General features: G+C 46.8%; 1 protein-coding gene and 2 pseudogenes across 3 annotated transcripts in view; 1 reads left to right on the top strand and 2 right to left on the bottom strand.

Moving 5' to 3' along the window:
* Positions 1-22,097, top strand: part of SGSM2 (small G protein signaling modulator 2) — a 765,216-nt gene that overhangs the window by 573,376 nt on the left and 169,743 nt on the right. The window lies entirely within an intron of this gene.
* On the bottom strand, positions 602-719 carry LOC135052704 (5S ribosomal RNA; annotated as a pseudogene).
* LOC135051827 (5S ribosomal RNA) lies at positions 867-984 on the bottom strand (annotated as a pseudogene).

The following is a 22,097-nucleotide window of genomic DNA, read 5'->3' as shown; positions in this document are numbered from 1 at the left end:
AGTTAAACAATATTACTAAAGTACAAAATGATTGTAAATGATGAATTACCAATATACATGCAGTTATCAAGTAAATCTTAAACTGCTAATGATTGGCGGTGCTCCCAGGAATTTTGTAGGTTATACTACAATTGGAAAAGGCAACAGAAAAAGACAAAAAACCCTTGTTTGGGAGCACTCATTTGTAATGATAAGAATAGTATGTATAGTGAAAAATATTAAGACATAACCTTTATTTAATCCTTAAATAAAAGAACTTTCGGACAGAAAATTGGGACTCGTGTGTGGTATTAGCTGTTTATAAAAATCTTGTTTAACCTTTTTAGCAAATGAGGTACAAGATAATTGAAATGGTGAAAATATCAATGGGGTGGTGGGGGATACCAAATGGTCTCTTGGAATACAGGGTATCCAGAAGATCACTGTGCTTGCCTGAATTAAGGATATCAATGATAGGACAATATAGGCAACAATCTGAGTTTGGTCAAGGTAGATCTCAAGAGGAATGTGAAAAGGGTGGAGCAAGGAGTGTAATGGGGCTTCCCCTTAGTGGAAGGGGGGGGGGGGTTTGGGTGTGGGTTTGGGGCCTGGGGGGTACAGGGGCCCACTGCACCTGGTATTCTCAGGAGGTTTCCCGTCCTAGTACTGGCCAGGCCATGCCTGCTTAGCTTCCGAGATCAGACAAGATCGGGCGTATTCAGGGTAGTATGGCAGTGGGCCGTTATTGGAAGCAAAGGAGAGGAAGAGACACTTCTATTTTCTGTACTTTAATGAATCAATACCATGATGGTCTGAGATGGTTTTTCCAGATGAGAGAGTGTGTATGGGGGTTTATGGGATATAGGGCAGGTTTATCCTTTAAAAATGGCCCACTGCACCTGGTATTCTCAGGAGGTTCCCCTTCCTAATACTGACCAGGCCATACCTGCTTAGCTTCCGAGATCGGACAAGATCGGGCGTATTCAGGGTAGTATGGCCGGGGGCCGTTAATAAAGGGGAAGGGAAGGTCACACTCTCCTTACTGTACTTTACATAAATCAGGACCAAAAAATGGTATGAAATGGTAATTCCAGAAAAGAGTATTTCACAGAAAAAATATATAAGTTTTAGAACTAGTAAATTATGTTCTGCAAGTGCAGGGTTGTTTGCTAAATGGGAGAAAACCCACAAGATAAATTAAGAGCACAAGGCTGGCTCACAAAAAATCAGAACACAAAAATGTACAATATTGCTTGCTCCATAGAAACAGAAAACACAAAATGTGCAATATTGCTCGCTCCATAGAAACAGAAAACACAAAATGTGCAATATTGCTCGCTCCATAGAAACAAAAACCGATTGATAAATGAAAAGATATAGGTTTTAGAGCTCAGGGCTGGCTCACAATAAATACATTAAACCTTATTACATCCTCTTGAGGACTGACATAACAATAGAGAATAATAGAAAATATTTTATACTCAATAGCTACTATTAATATTTTGCACTCAATTGCTACTATTAGTGAAGACCATGAAAATAGAAAAATACATTAATGTAAGGAGTAAATAACATGGCTATGAATGATATCCATAGGGGCATGTTACGCACACCAGTGCTAACAGGAGTATACCGGTGTATGAACAGAGAGGGAAGCGAAGCAAACGAACTCACAGACAGTATAACATAACATACACATGAGGTGATGGAATAACTAACAAACACAAAGTGAACGGAGAAGCCCAAAGGCTCAGGAATTGGGTGTCTCCCTAGTCAGGAATGCTCAGATGGAATAGAGCGGACAATGAAGCGATGTGTAGTGATTTCACATGTGGAGCACCTGAAATGATGTTGCTAAGAGCAACAGAAAAAACCCCAATGTCACAATCCCATGTAGTTTCTACTCCATGCCTGGGGTGGCGCTCTCTGCTCTGGTGTTCAGAGTTCTGCTCTGTATCTGCATCTTGATTAGTAGCTGCTACCACAGCTGTGAGCAGCACCTGTACTCACTACTTAGGCCAGCCACACAGGCTCCCTGGTGCCAGTTCATCGAGTCAAGATTGTTACAGCTCCTGGTCCTGGTCATGCTGATCTCTGCTGCTAAATAGACCAAAGAACTGCCAGTGCTCTTGTTCCCGGCGAGTTTCTCCGCGGTCTACCCCAGTGTCTCCGGTGCTTCCAGCATTAACTGCTGCACAGCTTCCAGCGTTCTCAAGCAGCTTCTGGACTTTAATGTGTCTCGGTCATCAGTGTGCTGGGAGTCAGTGTCTGCTTCAGAGTCTTTAAGTATTATTTTCAAGTTCCTAGAATCATCAGTGTCTCCAGTCACCGTGTACTACTCTGCAAACCACCAGTGTCTTTAATTGTTATTCTCGAGTTCCTGGAATCATCAGCATCTTCAGTCACCATTTACAAGTCTGCAAATCACCAGTGTTTTCAATCATCATTCACAAGTTCCTTAACTCATCAGCATCTTCAGTCACCGTTTACAAGTCTGCAAATCACCTGTGTCTTCAATCATCATTCACAAGTTCCTTAACTCATCAGCATCTTCAGTCACCATTTACAAGTCTGCAAATCACCAGTGTCTTCAATCATCATTCACAAGTTCCTTAACTCATCAGCATCTTCAGTCACCATTTACAAGTCTGCAAATCACCAGTGTCTTCAATCATCATTCACAAGTTCCTTAACTCATCAGCATCTTCAGTCACTGTTTACAAGTCTGCAAATCACCTGTGTCTTCAATCATCATTCACAAGTTCCTTAACTCATCAGCATCTTCAGTCACCGTTTACAAGTCTGCAAATCACCAGTGTCTTCAATCATCATTCACAAGTTCCTTAACTCATCAGCATCTTCAGTCACCATTTACAAGTCTGCAAATCACCAGTGTCTTAAATCATCATTCACAAGTTCCTTAACTCATCAGCACCTTTAGTCACCGTTCACAAGTTTACAAATCATCAGTGCCATCCTGTGTTCCAGTTCCAGTGCAGTCCTGCAGTCCGGCTACAGTGCAATCCTGCAACCCTGGTACGTGCATACTCTACCACAGTCTACATCATTCTCATGTACTCACAGTTTCCTGGCATCCCATGTCCCCTCAGTTTTCCCTTTGTGTTCTCTAGTTATTCCTGCTTTATATTTATTGTTTACAGTTGTACGTTGCTTTAATAAACTAGTTATTTTCTGTGAACCTCAGTCCCTGCTAATATGTTTTCACACTGGGAGATCAAAACGAATTCTGACAGTATGAACTGGCCAAAAACAAACAGCAGGGGAGATAATTGCAGTCTGCCTGAGGGAGTTTTCTCACAGCTCGTTAACCCCTCAGCTCCCGGGACATCACCTTCTTTAGATTTGTTACAACTGGGGGTTTTAAAGGAGAAGTTAGACCAGCTACAGACTTTAGTGTCCAGTATTCTATGCGTTCTTCCTGAATTCCTGGGGAGACTGGTGGACCCCAGTAAAATAGCTCCAGAAAAGGAGTTTTCTTCTGACCCATGGACTGGGCATGCTAGGGGCACCTCTCCTCCTCGGACAAGAGGCAAGTTCCAAAGTTTCCCTCGACCTAGCCTCTCTGAAACAGAACGCCAGTATCGTAGAGACTATAAACTTTGCCTGTATTGTGGGGGTCAAGGACATTTTATTTTAACCTGTCCCATTCGAAAACCAAGAAATGAGGGCAGAGTGTATCTCCAATCTTTAAATACCATCTGTCACAAAACTGGTCTTCCACCTAGAGTTTCCAAGCCTGTCGCCCCAGGAGGGGGTTCTTCAGAGTGTCCAGCCCCAAGAAGGGGTTCTTCAGAGTATCTTGCCCCAAGAAGGGGTTCTTCAGAGTGTCCAGCCCCAGTGAGGGGTTCAGAGCGTTCAGCCCCAGTGAGGGGTTCTTCAGAGTGTCCAGCCCCAATAGGGGGTTCTTCAGAGCGTCCAGCCCCAGTGAGAGGTTCAGAGCGTCCACCCCCAGTGAGGGGTTCTTCTGAGTGTCCAGCCCCAAGAGGGGGTTCTTCAGAGCGTCCAGCCCCAAGAGGGGGTTCTTCAGAGCGTCCAGCCCCAGTGAGGGGTTCTTCAGAGTGTCCAGCCCCGGTGAGGGGTTCTTCAGAGTGTCCAGCCCCGGTGAGGGGTTCTTCAGAGTGTCCAGCCCCGGTGAGGGGTTCTTCAGAGTGTCCAGCCCCGGTGAGGGGTTCTTCAGAGTGTCCAGCCCCGGTGAGGGGTTCTTCAGAGTGTCCAGCCCCAGTGAGGGGTTCTTCAGAGTGTCCAGCCCCAGTGAGGGGTTCAGAGGGTCCAGCCAGAGAGACTACAGAGCGCTGCCCAGCCAGAGAGACTACAGAGCGCTGCCCAGCCAGAGAGACTACAGAGCGCTGCCCAGCCAGAGAGACTACAGAGCGCTGCCCAGCCAGAGAGACTACAGAGCGCTGCCCAGCCCGAGAGACTACAGAGCGCTGCCCAGCCCGAGAGTCTACAGAGCGCTGCCCAGCCCGAGAGTCTACAGAGCGCTGCCCAGCCCGAGAGTCTACAGAGCGCTGCCCAGCCCGAGAGTCTACAGAGCGCTGCCCAGCCCGAGAGTCTACAGAGCGCTGCCCAGCCCGAGAGTCTACAGAGCGCTGCCCAGCCCGAGAGTCTACAGAGCGCTGCCCAGCCCGAGAGTCTACAGAGCGCTGCCCAGCCCGAGAGTCTACAGAGCGCTGCCCAGCCCGAGAGTCTACAGAGCGCTGCCCAGCCCGAGAGTCTACAGAGCGCTGCCCAGCCCGAGAGTCTACAGAGCGCTGCCCAGCCCGAGAGTCTACAGAGTGCTGCCCAGCCCGAGAGTCTACAGAGTGCTGCCCAGCCCAGTAAAGTGGGAGCTCCTGCCTCAGGCCAGCCCCGGGAAGTGGGGGCTCCTGCCTCAGGCCAGCCCCGGGAAGTGGGGGCTCCTGCCTCAGGCCAGCCCCGGGAAGAGGGGGCTCCTGCCTCAGGCCAGCCCCGGGAAGAGGGGGCTCCTGCCTCAGGCCAGCCCCGGGAAGAGGGGGCTCCTGCCTCAGGCCAGCCCCGGGAAGGGGGGGCTCCTGCCTCAGGCCAGCCCCGGGAAGGGGGGGCTCTTGCCTCAGCCCAGCCCCGGGAAGGGGGGGCTCTTGCCTCAGCCCAGCCCCGGGAAGGGGGGGCTCTTGCCTCAGCCCAGCCCCGTGAAGAGGGGGCTCTTGCCTCAGCCCAGCCCCGTGAAGAGGGGGCTCTTGCCTCAGCCCAGCCCCGTGAAGAGGGGGCTCTTGCCTCAGCCCAGCCCCGTGAAGAGGGGGCTCTTGCCTCAGCCCAGCCCCGTGAAGAGGGGGCTCTTGCCTCAGCCCAGCCCCGTGAAGAGGGGGCTCTTGCCTCAGCCCAGCCCCGTGAAGAGGGGGTTTCTGCCTTAGTTCAGCCCCGTGAAGAGGGGGCTTTTGCCTTAGTTCAGCCCCGTGACGAGGGGGCTTTTGCCTTAGTTCAGCCCCGTGACGAGGGGGCTTTTGCCTTAGTTCAGCCCCGTGACGAGGGGGCTTTTGCCTTAGTTCAGCCCCGTGACGAGGGGGCTTTTGCCTTAGTTCAGCCCCGTGACGAGGGGGCTTTGAGCATTATGTCAATCTCAGAAGAAGAATCTAGCACTCTCGTTTCTCACAACACAGGCCATATATCTAGACACATAGGCACTGTTGTAGTCCTGGGTTCCAATTCTACTACTAACTTGTTGGCTCACGATTTGGGTACAGCCCAGTCCCCCAGGACTTCCAGGAAGAACCAAATCCAAAAAGTACCATCCAAGCCTCTAATCAAAGTTCAGTTAGGATCATCATATATTTCTGACCAGTCTCCTGAAAGTCTGTCCCCTCCTCAGTGTCCTGATGATCCATCTCCAGTGTTTCCAGAAAATCAAGTTTCCACTTCACAGAATTCATCCAACGCTCCATCTTTGGATTACTTTGATGGAGATTTAACGCAATACTATGCACTAGTTAATCGATATGTTTCTATGATGGAGACAGATCTTTCCCTCGGAATTACTCCATCCAACATAGTTAAACTTTTATTCCTGACCTTCAGAGGAGAAGCCGCGGCTTGGGCTAGTCCACTAATTGAGACCAATGACCCAGTTCTTCTCAATCTTGTGGCCTTCAGTGAAATGGTAATTAAGAAATTCAATTCATGGTCTTACCAGTCTTCAGTCCCAATTGAGGTTCCTGCCCAGCCGGGGTCATCCAAGGTTCCTATCTATCTTGATTCATCCGAGAATCCTGTTGCCAGCTTTGAGACTCCAGCAATCAGCTTACCTGTTGGTTTTCTTCAACTCCAGTCTATTGTTCCTACTGGGAAATCCACAAAAAGGAGAAAGAAGAAAAAGGGAAAATCTAAGTTGAAAGCCTCTGTTGGACTTCCTTTGCAGCATGAGGATACCCTGATATGCCCTCTACCTTTTGATTCAGACTCTGACATGTGTTGAGCGTCTGGAATCCGCTCCTTAGGGAGGGGGTACTGTCACAATCCCATGTAGTTTCTACTCCATGCCTGGGGTGGCGCTCTCTGCTCTGGTGTTCAGAGTTCTGCTCTGTATCTGCATCTTGATTAGTAGCTGCTACCACAGCTGTGAGCAGCACCTGTACTCACTACTTAGGCCAGCCACACAGGCTCCCTGGTGCCAGTTCATCGAGTCAAGATTGTTACAGCTCCTGGTCCTGGTCATGCTGATCTCTGCTGCTAAATAGACCAAAGAACTGCCAGTGCTCTTGTTCCCGGCGAGTTTCTCCGCAGTCTACCCCAGTGTCTCCGGTGCTTCCAGCATTAACTGCTGCACAGCTTCCAGCGTTCTCAAGCAGCTTCTGGACTTTAATGTGTCTCGGTCATCAGTGTGCTGGGAGTCAGTGTCTGCTTCAGAGTCTTTAAGTATTATTTTCAAGTTCCTAGAATCATCAGTGTCTCCAGTCACCGTGTACTACTCTGCAAACCACCAGTGTCTTTAATTGTTATTCTCGAGTTCCTGGAATCATCAGCATCTTCAGTCACCATTTACAAGTCTGCAAATCACCAGTGTTTTCAATCATCATTCACAAGTTCCTTAACTCATCAGCATCTTCAGTCACCGTTTACAAGTCTGCAAATCACCTGTGTCTTCAATCATCATTCATAAGTTCCTTAACTCATCAGCATCTTCAGTCACCATTTACAAGTCTGCAAATCACCAGTGTCTTCAATCATCATTCACAAGTTCCTTAACTCATCAGCATCTTCAGTCACCATTTACAAGTCTGCAAATCACCAGTGTCTTAAATCATCATTCACAAGTTCCTTAACTCATCAGCACCTTTAGTCACCGTTCACAAGTTTACAAATCATCAGTGCCATCCTGTGTTCCAGTTACAGTGCAGTCCTGCAGTCCGGCTACAGTGCAATCCTGCAACCCTGGTACGTGCATACTCTACCACAGTCTACATCATTCTCATGTACTCAGTTTCCTGGCATCCCATGTCCCCTCAGTTTTCCCTTTGTGTTCTCTAGTTATTCCTGCTTTATATTTATTGTTTACAGTTGTACGTTGCTTTAATAAACTAGTTATTTTCTGTGAACCTCAGTCCCTGCTAATATGTTTTCACACTGGGAGATCAAAACGAATTCTGACACCCAAAGGGTTACCAACGGGTGTGGGAATAAACTCCTTGGTCAGAGATAGAAATATAGACACAAGGAGAGTGTCCACAATCCTAACCCCCACTTGCAGGGCACAGGTTCAGCTTACTGCCACTAAACTGACACCTGGACGCCCTGCACAGTGAGGGAGGATTAAGCAAGCAGGTCTGAGAGTACAGCCGCAAACCTGCTGGGTTCACAGAATAGCAAAAGAACCCCAGCAGGTCAAACAACTGACTCCAGTCTTACTGCTAGGTCCGGATTGGCAGAATGAAGTACCGAATCCCAAGGCCTATTCGCAATAAGCAACAAGTAAATACAAAGTCACACAGTACTAACTAACTCTCTGGAACTGACTAACAAACAAAGATTCAGCAGCATTTGCCTAGCCTGAGAGGATGGTTTATATAGCAGGTGCTGTCCACGCCCCACTCAGACCTCACAGGCTGTGAGCACAAAACCAGCGCCGGATTCCCTGCCGTGCACAGAGCCTGGAACCACTACACAGTAAAAACCCGGACCGGAGTATCAGCTGCGCTCAGGTTACTTCGCTAACACTTGCCTCCCGGTTGCCATGGCGACGTGGCAGCACAGAGCAGGAGATCCTAACAGTACCCCCCCTCTGACGAGGGGTCAAAGAACCCCTACCACCAGGTTTATCGGGGAACTGCAAGAAGAAAGAGCGTATCAGTCTGGGGGCATGAAGATCACAACTGCGCACCCACGACCGCTCCTCCGGGCCATACCCCTTCCAGTGCACCAAAAATGACAGCCGACCCCGAACCATCTTGGAGTCAAGAACCCTTTCAACCACAAACTCCCTCTGACCCCGTATCAGAAGAGGAGAAGGTCTTCCACTGGAAGAAGGATTACTAACCGCCAGTTTTAAAAGGGAACAATGAAATGTTTTATTGATACCCAATGAACGGGGCAGATCTAACTGAAATGCCACCGGATTGATAACCCTGGTGATCTTATAAGGGCCGATGAACCGGGGGCCTAACTTATCAGATGACTGTCTCAACTTCAAATTCTTGGTGGACAACCAGACGAAGACTCCTAATTTGAAGCTGCAGGGTCTTCTCCGCTTATCAAAAACCCTTTTGGTCACTAATGACACAGACACAAGGGCTTTCTTCACTTTCCTCCAAATACCCCTAAGGACCGAAACAACAGAGGAACCACCAGGCGTTGAATCCAGGGGGTCAAAAGAATTGGCCTTAGGATGATGCCCATACACACAAAGGAAGGGAGAGATCCCTGTAGCAGAGTGAGCCGCGTTGTTATAGGCAAACTCCGCCATGGACAGATGAGCAACCCAGTCAGTATGACACTTGGAGACATAACACCTGAGGAACTGCTCCAAGGACTGGTTCTCCCTCTCAGTCTGCCCATTAGACTGTGGATGGTAGCCTGACGACAAGCTCACAGAAATCTGGAGATCAGAACAAAATGCCCTCCAGAATTTGGCCACAAACTGGGATCCACGGTCAGAAACCACATCAAGTGGCAACCCGTGGAGGCGCACAACATGCTGCATAAATAACTCAGACAGGCGTCTGGCCGATGGCAACCCAACCAGTGGAACGAAATGCGCCATCTTCGAAAACCTGTCAACGACAACCCAAATGGCTGTCATCCCCGAGGATTTAGGCAAGTCCACCACAAAATCCATGGAAATGTGGGTCCATGGCTTAGACGGAATAGAGAGTGGATGTAATGGGCCGACAGGAACCCCTCTAGGAGTTTTATTTCGGGCACAAACGTCACATGCCCGAACCCACTGATCCACATCCCTAGCCACCGAGGGCCACCACACCGCCCTAGACAGCAACTCCCGAGTTCTGGCAATACCCGGATGCCCTGCCGACCTCTTGGCATGGAATTCCAGGAACACTCGCTGTCTTAACCTAGGAGGCACAAACAAGAGACCTACCTGAAGGTCTGGAGGAGCCTGCTCCTGTGCTCTAAGGACTAATGACAAGAGGTCCTGGGTAATGCCCACTTTAATACATGATGGGGACACAATGGGCAATGGCTCCTCGGTGGTCTCTTGAACTGGAGCAAAACTCCGCGAGAGCGCATCAGCCTTGATGTTTTTTGACCCAGGGCGATATGTTATCAAAAAATTAAAGCGAGCAAAAAACAAAGCCCATCGTGCCTGCCTGGCATTGAGCCGCTTCGCTGACTCTAAATATGCCAGATTCTTATGGTCGGTGAGAATTGAGACCACAAACTTAGCCCCCTCAAGCCAGTGTCTCCACTCCCCGAGTGCATCCTTTATAGCCAACAATTCCCGGTTACCCACATCATAATTCATCTCGGCAGACGAAAATTTACGGGAAAAGTAAGCACAGGGATGAAGGCGATTATCAGACACCCCCATCTGAGAGAGCACTGCCCCAATACCTATCTCAGAGGCATCCACTTCTACCACAAAAGGACACTCTGGATCTGGGTGTCGCAGCACCTTGGCCGAGACAAATGCCCTTTTGAGACGGGCAAAGGCCGCTTTGGCCTCACAAGACCAGTGAGCAACATCCGCCCCTTTCTTAGTGAGTGCCACCAAGGGGGCCACTATAGACGAAAATCCAGCGATAAACCGTCTATAAAAATTCGCAAAGCCCAGAAAACGCTGAAGCGCCTTCAAACTAGTGGGCTGCACCCAATCCAGGACTGCCTGTACCTTAGAACCCTCCATTTGGAAACCTTCTGAGGAGATAATATACCCTAGAAATGCGATTTGCTGGACTTCAAACTCGCACTTCTCCAGCTTCGCCCCAAGCTGGTGGTCTCTGAGTTTCTGGAGGACTAAGCGTACATGCTTCCGATGTTCCTCCAGGGAATGAGAGAAGATTAGGATGTCATCTAGGTAAACAACTAAGAATCTATCCAAATATTCCCTGAGCACATCGTTCATGAATTCCTGGAAGACTGCCGGGGCATTAGAGAGCCCAAAAGGCATCACCAAATATTCATAATGCCCTGAGTGGGTATTAAAGACAGTCTTCCATTCATCCCCCTCTCTTATTCGGATTAGATTGTAAGCACCGCGTAGGTCAATCTTAGAAAAAATGGTGGCAGTACGAAGCTGGTCAAACAAAACCGAAATGAGAGGCAGTGGGTACGAGTTTTTAATCGTGATACGGTTCAATTCCCTGAAGTCGATGCAGGGTCGCAATGAACCGTCCTTTTTACCCACGAAAAAGAACCCCGACCCAACTGGGGACTGTGAGGGTCTGATAAATCCCTTAGCCAAGTTCTCCTGAATGTACTCTGCCATAGCCTGAGTCTCAGGACGTGACAGGGAGTACAACCTGCTCTTGGGAAGCTTAGCATCCGGCAACAAATCAATGGCACAGTCATAGGGGCGATGGGGAGGTAGTACCTCCACAACTTTTTTGGAGAACACATCCGCAAAATCTGCATAACATCCTGGCAATCCTGGCAAACTTAGCTGCGAGAGCCTGACTGGAAGGCTCAAGCAACTCCTGAAACAATCACTACCCCAACTAAGAATCTCCCCAGAGACCCAGTCAAATTGAGGGTTATGGGCCCTTAACCAGGGTAACCCCAAAACCAATGGGGCAAAAGAACAGACAGTCACCTAAAAAGACAATTTTTCAGAGTGTGTGGCTCCAATAAACAAAGGAATTTGGCTGGTGCAGGAGGTAATTTTACCCTGGGACAATGGTTCCCCGTTTAACCCACAGATCTCAATCTCTGATGCCAAAGGTACTGAGGGAACAGAGTGTTCCAGGGCGAATTGACGGTCCATGAAAACCCCATCGGCCCCACTGTCAACAAAGGCCTCAGTCTTGACAGTTTGACCGAGGATCTCCAAAGTCACCGGAATGAGAAAAGTCTTTTTGGGAAATTCTGACTTCTGGCCTGACAGGATATTTCCCATCACCCTCAGGCCCTGAAGTTTTCCGGTTTTTCTGGGCATGATACTACAACATGACCTTTATTCCCACAGTACAAACACAAACCCTGCTGTCTCCTCCGCGTCTTCTCACGCGAGGAGAGGCGGGTAGCCCCAATCTGCATAGGCTCCTCGGAATATTCCTCAGAGTCTGAGGTTCCCTTGGGAAAAAAGGAAACTGCGGTCTCCTTTTCAAGCCTACGCTCTCTCAGCCGTCTATCCACCCGGATGGATAACTGCATGAGCTGATCTAAGCTATCAGGCGAGGGATATTGTACCAGTTGGTCCTTTATCTGGTCAGAAAGGCCCCTTCGGTACTGGTTTCTCAGGGCTGGGTCATTCCACTGGGTATCATGAGCCAACCTCCGAAATGCCCAGTGCCGTAAAAAAAGCATCAACACTTTTAAGCGACGGACAGTCAGGCTGTAACCCATATGCCCAGACCTGTGGGTCTCCTTGTAGCAAGGAAATCACCATGCCCACCCGCTGAATCTCCGACCCAGAAGACTGGGGCCTAAGCCTGAAATATAGCTTACAGCTCTCCTTGAAACAAAAGAACTGCGAGCGATCTCCAGAAAAACGATCCGGGAGATTTACTTTCGGCTCCTTAACCCCTGAACTTGCCGCTGCTGCTGCGGGAGCTCCGCTAGCGGCCTGCGGGGTGTTCATTTTAATGGACATCTCATTAAATTGTCGAGTCAGGACCTGCACCTGATCGACCACCTGTTGCAAAGTATTTTGAGGGGTATGCTCCATATTCCCACAAAATTTCAACAGGAGTAGGGCTGCTGAATATGTTACGCACACCAGTGCTAACAGGAGTATACCGGTGTATGAACAGAGAGGGAAGCGAAGCAAACGAACTCACAGACAGTATAACATAACATACACATGAGGTGATGGAATAACTAATAAACACAAAGTGAACGGAGAAGCCCAAAGGCTCAGGAATTGGGTGTCTCCCTAGTGTCAGGAATGCTCAGATGGAATAGAGCGGACAATGAAGCGATGTGTAGTGATTTCACATGTGGAGCACCTGAAATGATGTTGCTAAGAGCAACAGAAAAAACCCCAAAGGGTTACCAACGGGTGTGGGAATAAACTCCTTGGTCAGAGATAGAAATATAGACACAAGGAGAGTATCCACAATCCTAACCCCCACTTGCAGGGCACAGGTTCAGCTTACTGCCACTAAACTGACACCTGGACGCCCTGCACAGTGAGGGAGGATTAAGCAAGCAGGTCTGAGAGTACAGCCGCAAACCTGCTGGGTTCACAGAATAGCAAAAGAACCCCAGCAGGTCAAACAACTGACTCCAGTCTTACTGCTAGGTCCGGATTGGCAGAATGAAGTACCGAATCCCAAGGCCTATTCGCAGTAAGCAACAAGTAAATACAAAGTCACACAGTACTAACTCTCTGGAACTGACTAACAAACAAAGATTCAGCAGCATTTGCCTAGCCTGAGAGGATGGTTTATATAGCAGGTGCTGTCCACGCCCCACTCAGACCTCACAGACTGTGAGCACAAAACCAGCGCCGGATTCCCTGCCGTGCACAGAGCCTGTAACCACAGTAAAAACCCGGACCGGAGTATCAGCTGCGCTCAGGTTACTTCGCTAACACTTGCCTCCCGGTTGCCATGGCGACGTGGCAGCACAGAGCAGGAGATCCTAACAGGGCATTAGCGGGGAAGTAGTAAGATGTAAATTATAAACAATCTTATAAATACTACATTTGGTGCTCCTGTTGCTATACAATACTGCTGCAGGAGCAGGTTGTTTAAAGGGGGAGAAAATAATCAAGTCCTGGTGGTCTGGAGTGTGTTACTGCAGCCGCAATTTATGCGGCCAGTGTTAACCAGGAATCCCCCGGCGTTCACCCGCTGGCAGTGATGGACGCGGCCGCCCGCTTCCGGACTGGGCGTTGCCGCGATGACGTCACCGAAGGACGTCTCTCGACGTACGTTTCACCTGGGTGGGCTTGGTCACGAGAGCCTCTCTCTATTGCTCTCCTGTGACCAGTATATGAGTACTGAATTGACCAATGGAGTTAGCACAAGGATAATGGATAGATGACTAGACCAATCAGGTCATTGCTGGAGTTACAGACGCGGCCATGATGGAAAAGGGAAAGGATAAAATGAGTGTAGGACGGGAAAAGGGAAAGGGGAAACAAAATGTGAATAATATGGACATATATGCTCAAAAATTTAAATATATATGAGTATATATGAAAATGAGAATAATAATGTTGATAAAAATAAAAATAAATGTAAATGTGAAAATAAATATGAGAATAAATATGGCGTATAAAAATAAATATAAAAATTAATATAACAATTAAATGAAAATAAAATTGAAAATAAAAATAAAAATAAAAATAATAATAAAAAAATAAATAAAAATAAATATAAAAATAAATATAAATATAAAAATAAATATATATATATATATATATATATATATATATATATATATAAATAATCTTGAGATCTACCTTGACCAAACTCAGATTGTTGCCTATATTGTCCTATCATTGATATCCTTAATTCAGGCAAGCACAGTGATCTTCTGGATACCCTGTATTCCAAGAGACCATTTGGTATCCCCCACCACCCCACTGATATTTTCACCATTTCAATTATCTTGTACCTCATTTGCTAAAAAGGTTAAACAAGATTTTTATAAACAGCTAATACCACACACGAGTCCCAATTTTCTGTCCAAAAGTTCTTTTATTTAAGGATTAAATAAAGGTTATGTCTTAATATTTTTCACTATACATACTATTCTTATCATTACAAATGAGTGCTCCCAAACAAGGGTTTTTTGTCTTTTTCTCTTGCCTTTTTGGATACACTTACAACCTGGACCGTTGGGCTGCCTTGAGGACCGCGTTTGAAAACCTCTGCCCTAGACTTCTATAGGGTTTTTGTTTTACAGTAACCCCTGGTTCTGTGATATCATGAAAATAAAATCTTTATTGTAGTTTATACAGGCTTTGGTCTTGTATTTTTCATTCTAGCATAAGGTCATCAGATATTCTTACAGCTGGTTCAGGGGAAGTTTCTATCTCCTGTACTATAGCTATACAGATTTAGAAAATTTTCCAAGGTTTTAGAAACTTTATGTTATAATAATAATAATAATAATTATTATTATTATTATTATTTTTTTATTTTTTTTATTATTATTTATATGACGCCACAAGGGATCCTCAGCACCCAATTACAAAGTACATAAACAAATTATTTAAAACAGGAAAATAGTGACTTACAGTTGAAAACAATATATGACAAGTGCAGGGTAAATAAACATAGCAGCAGGCGACACTGTCATAAGTAACAAGGTGGTAGAAAACCCCAGGATTTGGTGCCGTCGAAGATGGTTTAAGTAAGAGAAGGATAAGCTCATGAGGGTTGAGGGCCCTGTTCGTGAGAGCTTACATTCTAAAGGTATACTAGCCCTAACCCTAATCCCTATACTTACCTTCGTGATCCACCAGGATTCTGACGTTCGGGATCCTGCTGTCGATATTCTGACCACATCCCCCAGGCAGACCTACACACCTTGCACCCACTGAATATATTTACCTTGCGACCATCTCTGATGAAATATGACACATATGCCCATGCATGTTATAAACATCAGGAAAATGAATCTAGCGCCTGTCACGATCCGGGTAACTGAACGCCATTTTCTACCAGTTAGGTGCCTCCTGAGATTGGCTCAGCGTGCCAGGGCTGGGTTATAACTATGTTTTCTTTACAACTCTTTTGGTATTGCCCACGGCGCTGGCTCAGCGGCCTTCTTAGTGTGCTCACTTAACTGTGGTATGGCGCTCTCAGTCCCATCGCGGCCGTCACCGCCGCGCCCGTGGTCTCGCCTCGTGGGGGCTCGGTGGGGCGTCCTCCGTGTGCTGCGGCCGCTGCCACCGTCCCTGTGGCCACTGTGCGTGGAGCCCCTGCTGCTGCGGCCTCCGCCGCCATTACCGTTTGGCACATGGTTCCTCAGGATCATCTTTTCCCCTTCAAACTCGGTCATGGGCGCAGCCATGTTGGATAGAATCACATGTCGCTCTCCTCACCAATCCGCAGCGCTGCTGCTGCCTGTGCATAATTGTCAGCCAATCCCTGTTATCCTGCAGGTATAAATATCCTTTCCCAGCACCCAGGAAATTGTCAGTGCTTCAATTGTCTCTCCAGTGATTCCAGTCTGCAGCTTCACTAAAGACTCTTCTGTGATTGCTCTCTGCGGTACAGCCTGACTTTCCTGTGATTACCCTCTGCAGTGCAGCTCCAACTCTCCTGGGGTTATGTTCTGTGGTGCAACCTGTCTCCATTGCTTCCGCACCCAGTATTAGCAGAGTGTGTACTCCGGCTTCCAGCAGCCACTCTCCAGCGGTTCTCTGTTTCCACTACCATCAGTAACTCACTATTATAGTGGAGTGATATTCCTGCGATCCCCAGCATCACTTAATGTTTCACCTGCGATCCCCAGCATCACTTAATGCTTCACCTGCGATCCCCAGCATCACTTAATGCTTCATCTGCGATCCCCAGCATCACTTAATGCTTCATCTGCGATCCCCAGCATCACTTAATGCTTCACCTGCGATCCTCAGCATCACTTAATGCTTTACCTGCGATCTCAAGCATCACTTAATGCTTCACCTGCGATCCCCAGCATCACTTAATGCTTCATCTGCGATCCCCAGCATCACTTAATGCTTCACCTGCGATCCCCAGCATCACTTAATGCTTCACCTGCGATCCTCAGCATCACTTAATGCTTTACCTGCGATCCCCAGCATCACTTAATGCTTCACCTGCGATCCCCAGCATCACTTAATGCTTCATCTGCGATCCCCAGCATCACTTAATGCTTCATCTGCGATCCCCAGCATCACTTAATGCTTCACCTGCGATCCCCAGCATCACTTAATGCTTTACCTGCTATCTCAAGCATCACAAGGCATTTCAAACTAATGCTCCGGTTACTGGTCTCAAAAGAGTAGGAACTCCGAGACTCTCTCTTTGACTGTTATTGTTTTGTTGCACTTTCTATGACTTTTATTATTTAATAAACACCCTTAAAGGCACTTCCTTTTGTTGTGGTCACGCCTTCGGGCTTTGGTACTACTGCTCCTGCGCATGTCTAGGAGTACTATCTCACCTCCTAAGTTCAGGTACCCGTCAGCCCCTACAACTGAGGCTTCCCACTACCGACAACAGCCCTCGGTTGTGACAGCGCCTTTTTCCCAAAGTTATGTGAATGCACAGTATGCTCTGGCAGAGTGCTAAAGTGTACACTGCACACACGCCAATACGAGGGCGGACCCTCTCCTCATGAAATGCCCCTAAATGAGAATGTACCATAGGTAGAGATGCTGAATGTGCAGTTGGATACTAGTACGAGAGAACTGGGTGATGAAAGCTCCACAGACCTGAAGGGTTACAGGGAAAATGTATTCTCTGAAACCTAGGCTTGATTTATTGATCTGATCATTGCACTGGAAACCAAGTGAGGAGGTTACCATAGCTCCAAATATTATTTTTCCTTTCTACATGTCCATTAGCTTCTCTTCCACATTTGTATGTAAAATATTATTACAAACTCCATAATTATGATTAACTGTTCCATTTCATTAAATAATAGATCAAAAATTTCAAGGTTTTCTTAAGTGTAGGTACAATTAATGTGTTTGGTAAGTGAAATATATTTTGTCTGTATAAAAATGATTAACTATGACTTGTACATGTTTCCAATTGACTCTGCTGTCTGCTGTGAATGGATATTGAAATAAATGCATGTGTAATTTGGAAGAATATTCGCTTAGACATTAATAATGATTCTGTGGTTAGTAATAGTTATGAAAAATGGTTGTGCAGTAAATCCATATTTGTTCTAGCAGTGCCTATTAATACTTGATAACAATGGAGCACTGTAGAACTTTCCACAGTTAAAAATGATAAAAAGTAGAAAAATAACTTTATTTTTATTACCTAGTGACAGACTTGTAGCGACTATTGAATACTTGCCTGATGTGGTCAGATCACAGGAGACCAGTTAGAAATGCCTAGTGTGCAGCTGCCCAGTGTGCGGCTGCTGGAAAAGACTCTTCTAGCAGCTGCTGCTCACAGATCAACTTCCCAGTCCCTCTGCTTCCCTCCCCCAGTGCCTGCTGTGCTGCCGATCACTGCTGATCGGGCAGCTCGGCGGCACCCCTCACCCCACAGCTGCAGAGAAGAGCAGTCGCTGGGGAAATGTAAAAAAGCAACAGTCACCTTTCTTGGGGACACCCAAATGGTTGCAGGGAGGAGCAGGCATGGGAAAAATGTAGAGGTGTGATGCAGGGCCATTGTTCCATATGGGCTCAATGGGCAGTTGCCCAAGGGCCCCAGAAGTATAAGGGTCATAGGCAGATAGCTGGGGGTCCCCTTTTTAAAAAAAATCGGCCCGGGGGAACCGGAGATATCGAACTTCAAAGCAGATATCTTGCGTTCTGTCTGACATAGAGTTTTTCTGAGGATATACTCCAAAAGCTGGGACTCTCCCCTTTCGGTGGACACTGGCAGCTTGTCTCTGCTATGCCCAGAACCAGAGATATTAGCCTTCCAGCAGCTGGTCCCTGCTCCAGCTCCACACATCTGGTATGCAGTTTTATATTTTCATTGGTGGATTGCTCTGGCTCCAGAACTCTGATCCCCAAGTCCCCAGTACCTTCTGAGAGGTGGGACTCTCTAGTTTCTATAACCCCATTGGAAGACAAAAATCTATGTCCAGGAACTGGAGATATCTGCAGTCTAGCAAGATGCCCTCCCACTGTAAAATTATGGATATTAAGTCCACTCCACATTCCACCCCTCCCCTGCGTATTAAACATCCCCTACCACCTGGAAGTCATGTACCAGTGCCCCTTCATTCAGCCCAATACCCCCTTCTACAGTTTAGTGTTCTTCCTTCCACCCCATCTCCCACCATTTTTGCCGTAAAGGAGTAATTAGCTAAAATTACTGCTCCAGGTCCTACATGCTGAGCAGATGTTAGAATACCTCCTAATGCCCGCGGGACATCAAAGCTGCCACTGATAGCACCCCCCACCTCTACCGCTGTAGGATGGGCAGGGGCCACAGTGCGCTGTAGGATGGGCAGGGGCCACAGTGCATCGCTTTGCCCAAGGGCCTACACTGCTGTTAAGATGGCCCCGGTGTGATGGCCATGATGGTCCGATCATCGCTGGTCCGATATATGTTTATACCAATGTTTATTAAAACATGGTTTTCTTTGTTATAAAATTGTGTTTAATATGTTTTAAATTAATGTTGTTAACCTACTTCAATTATAACAAAACCTTTATAATTTCTGAGCGAAAAACATATTAGTCAGTTAAGTGGTTAAAGGCTTCTGAAACATTTATAACATGAGAAACATAACTTTAGTTTATATTAAAGAGATTAGACCACCAAAAAGTTGATCATCTATATATTAATAGCAAAAAGACAACTTTTCTGAGTGACATATTTCTATGATACCAAATTAAAGGTCATGGTCCGTAGATTATCAGAAAAATATTGGCATTGTAATTGGTTGCCTTGTTTTGGAGTTATGTGGCAAAAACACCGCCTGCCATTTACAATGCATCACCATTGTGTTCTGGAAAATTTTTCAGTTGGTGAATTCTCTCCGTGCACATGCTGGGTGACCTGGAACATGCGACCTGCTGAGTGATCTAGAAACTGTGACAGTTATTTGCAGCCACTCACTAAGAAGGAATTTTTCGAAATTTGACTCCTATGTGGGTGAAAAGGGGTAAAATGTTCTGTCCAGCAAATCTTTGCCCAGCTGAAACCAGGCACATCAGCTACTTTTTATATTATTGCAATCAGCTAGGCAACATTAAACACTCTGACATGGTAGGGAGTGCCTAGCAAAAGAGTGCAGCACTTGTTTGGAAATAAGATACTACTATACAATGTGCCTCCAGGTGACTCAAGACTCAGGTACATATGCTTGCTTGTGGGAACCTCACACTAGACTTGTTCAGAAAATGGACATGTACCAGTACAGCACTGCAGACTGGTGTGCAGTTTATGAGTAATGCTGGGTACACACTGGCCAATATTTCGGCCGCTCTATTGAACGGCCGATATATCACTGGCCCATCAGCCAGTGTGTACCTACGATATTGGGAAAAAAAGAGTTTAAAAATGAAGCGGCGCTCACAGGAGCAGTGTCAAACCTTTATACATAAATTGATAAAGTATCAAGAGAGCCAAGAGTAAATAATTATATTTAATAAAAATTTATAACAATACATACAATTACAATACAATAATATTTAAAATTATAAGTTCGATATCCAGAGCCAGACCAATATATTCAATTGAACACTATCGTTGACAAAGGAGCAGAAAAGCCTACTTCTAGGATAAGAAGGTATGTCATGAATAAACAGAAATCCTTGATAAACTACTAAGTAGCAATGATTCTTACTTGAGTTGTTAGTGTATAGCTGATACAAATTAGTTTGTTTTAGTAGCAATTGCTTGGGTGATAGCAGAAACTAATAGTAGCTAGGACATTAGGGGTCTATTCATGAAGCAGTGAAAAGTGTGGAGATGTGAGTCTGTGGAGAAGTTGCCAATGGCAACCAATCAGCTGCTCCGTACAATTGTATAGTATGCAAATTATACATGTTACTTCAATGCTGATTAGTTGCCATGGGCAATTTCTCCACTGGATCACTTCTCCACACTTTTCACTGCTTCATGAATAGACCCCCAAGTGTTATTCCACAATGTCAGTCAGTAGTTGTCACTGAGCACAAACTTGAGAGATAGTAAGGCACAGTTGTGAACTTGCAGATAGTGGAAGACAGCGGTGTATGTAGCGATTTAAAGTGTTGTATTTACCTGCCGGGTGGCCGGTGTAACCCAAACATCCTCGGGTTATGTCCGTATTGACACATGGGACTGGCTTCAATACGGACATAACCTGAGGACACTCGGGTTCCACCGGCCACCTGGGAGGTAAATACAACGCTTTACATCGCTACGTGCACCGCTGTCTTCCGCTATTTGCAAGTTCACAACTTTGCCCTACTACCCCTCAAGCTTGTGCTCATTAACAACTACTGACTGTTTGGTTTTGCTATATCTACAGATATATTGGTGCATTGTTGTTTGTGTACGGGCAGTTACCCGAGCATCCAACGGTGATTGCCAGCTGAACTGGGCGGGCGCATGTTAATGCCTTCCAGTTCGCCACGATGGATCAGGCAGTTTGTGTGCACAACACACTGCCCGATCCGGCTATAGATATATCTGCAGATCCATTGATCTGTAGATATATCTACCAGTGTGTACCCAGCTTAAGATGCGGAATATGTAAGCAGAGCTCAGTGAGTGCATGTTTACACGTGCAGACCTGGATGTTAGAGAAACCACACCTGTGTTGGAAGTGTATCTTTTGCACATAGTATAGGGCAGGTGCAAGTGCACTTGTTGATGACTGGTAGATTAGGGTTAGGCTGTGGGAGGGAAGGGTTAAGGTTAGGTTGCGGGAGGGGAAGGTTAGGGTTACACTGCGGGTAGTGAATGTTAGGTTTAGGCTGCAGGAGGGGAGGTTAGGCTGTGGGAGGGCACGGTTAAGGTTAGGCTGTGGGTAGGCAGTGTTACGGTTAGTGGAGAGGATAAGGGGTAGGGTTAGCCTACTTACAAAAAATGTGCTGGGATTCTGTCCCTCGGGATCCCATACCCAACACCTCATATTGTTCCAGAGTTATTAATATTGCTATCTTGTGTCATATATAGCTTTTGTTTTCTTGAAAGAAGTACTGGAGTGCATAGGACTATTATCATCAGTATCAGCAGGGACTGCTTGAGGGGAAAACTGGTAGCTCTAGTTTCTATAGGTTTACACAGAAGTTGCATGTAGTCATTACAACATTATTTAAATGGGACTGATTGCTGTGAGTACTGAGCTAGTGTATCTTTGACTCTGCCCAGAAAGTGATAGCATGGATATGGCTGATTGCTGACCTGCAGGCATCTGACACTTACGCCCGTCTACACATGAAGAGGTGGGACTGGGTGGAGCATTCTAACCTTTATCGAGTACAGTAAAAGTGTATCTACAAATGTGGCCCGTGCACATGTTCAGTAACATACATTTACACTCAGGACTGTAACTAGGGGTGTATGATGGTGTCGTCTTACGGGTTGTAGGGGTGGCACCGTCGCCTGCATGTGGCTTGCAGGATGCATGGAATGGCACCCTGCAGCCAGTAGAGCTACTGTTATGCTGCACGGATGCTCCAGGCAGGCACACTACAGCCTGTGGAGCTGCCCTAGATGGCACAGCCCCCTAGGCGTGAAATCATCATGCCATGGGTTTAGGGGGTATGACTAGCACACACACAGTTGCCCTGTTACACTACTGTTTTCCCTTGTTACAGGGGGCATATCTTTCAGCGGGTTCACTACGGCTGGCCGGCGGTCGGGCTCCCGGCGACCAGCATCCCGGCGCCGGGAGCCCAACCGCCGGCTTACCGACAGCGT

The sequence above is a fragment of the Pseudophryne corroboree genome, chromosome 2 (genome assembly GCF_028390025.1).
Source record: "Pseudophryne corroboree isolate aPseCor3 chromosome 2, aPseCor3.hap2, whole genome shotgun sequence".
NCBI lineage: Eukaryota > Metazoa > Chordata > Amphibia > Anura > Myobatrachidae > Pseudophryne > Pseudophryne corroboree.
The sequence above is the reverse complement of the archived record's forward strand: the minus strand, read 5'-3'. Positions and strand labels throughout refer to the sequence as shown.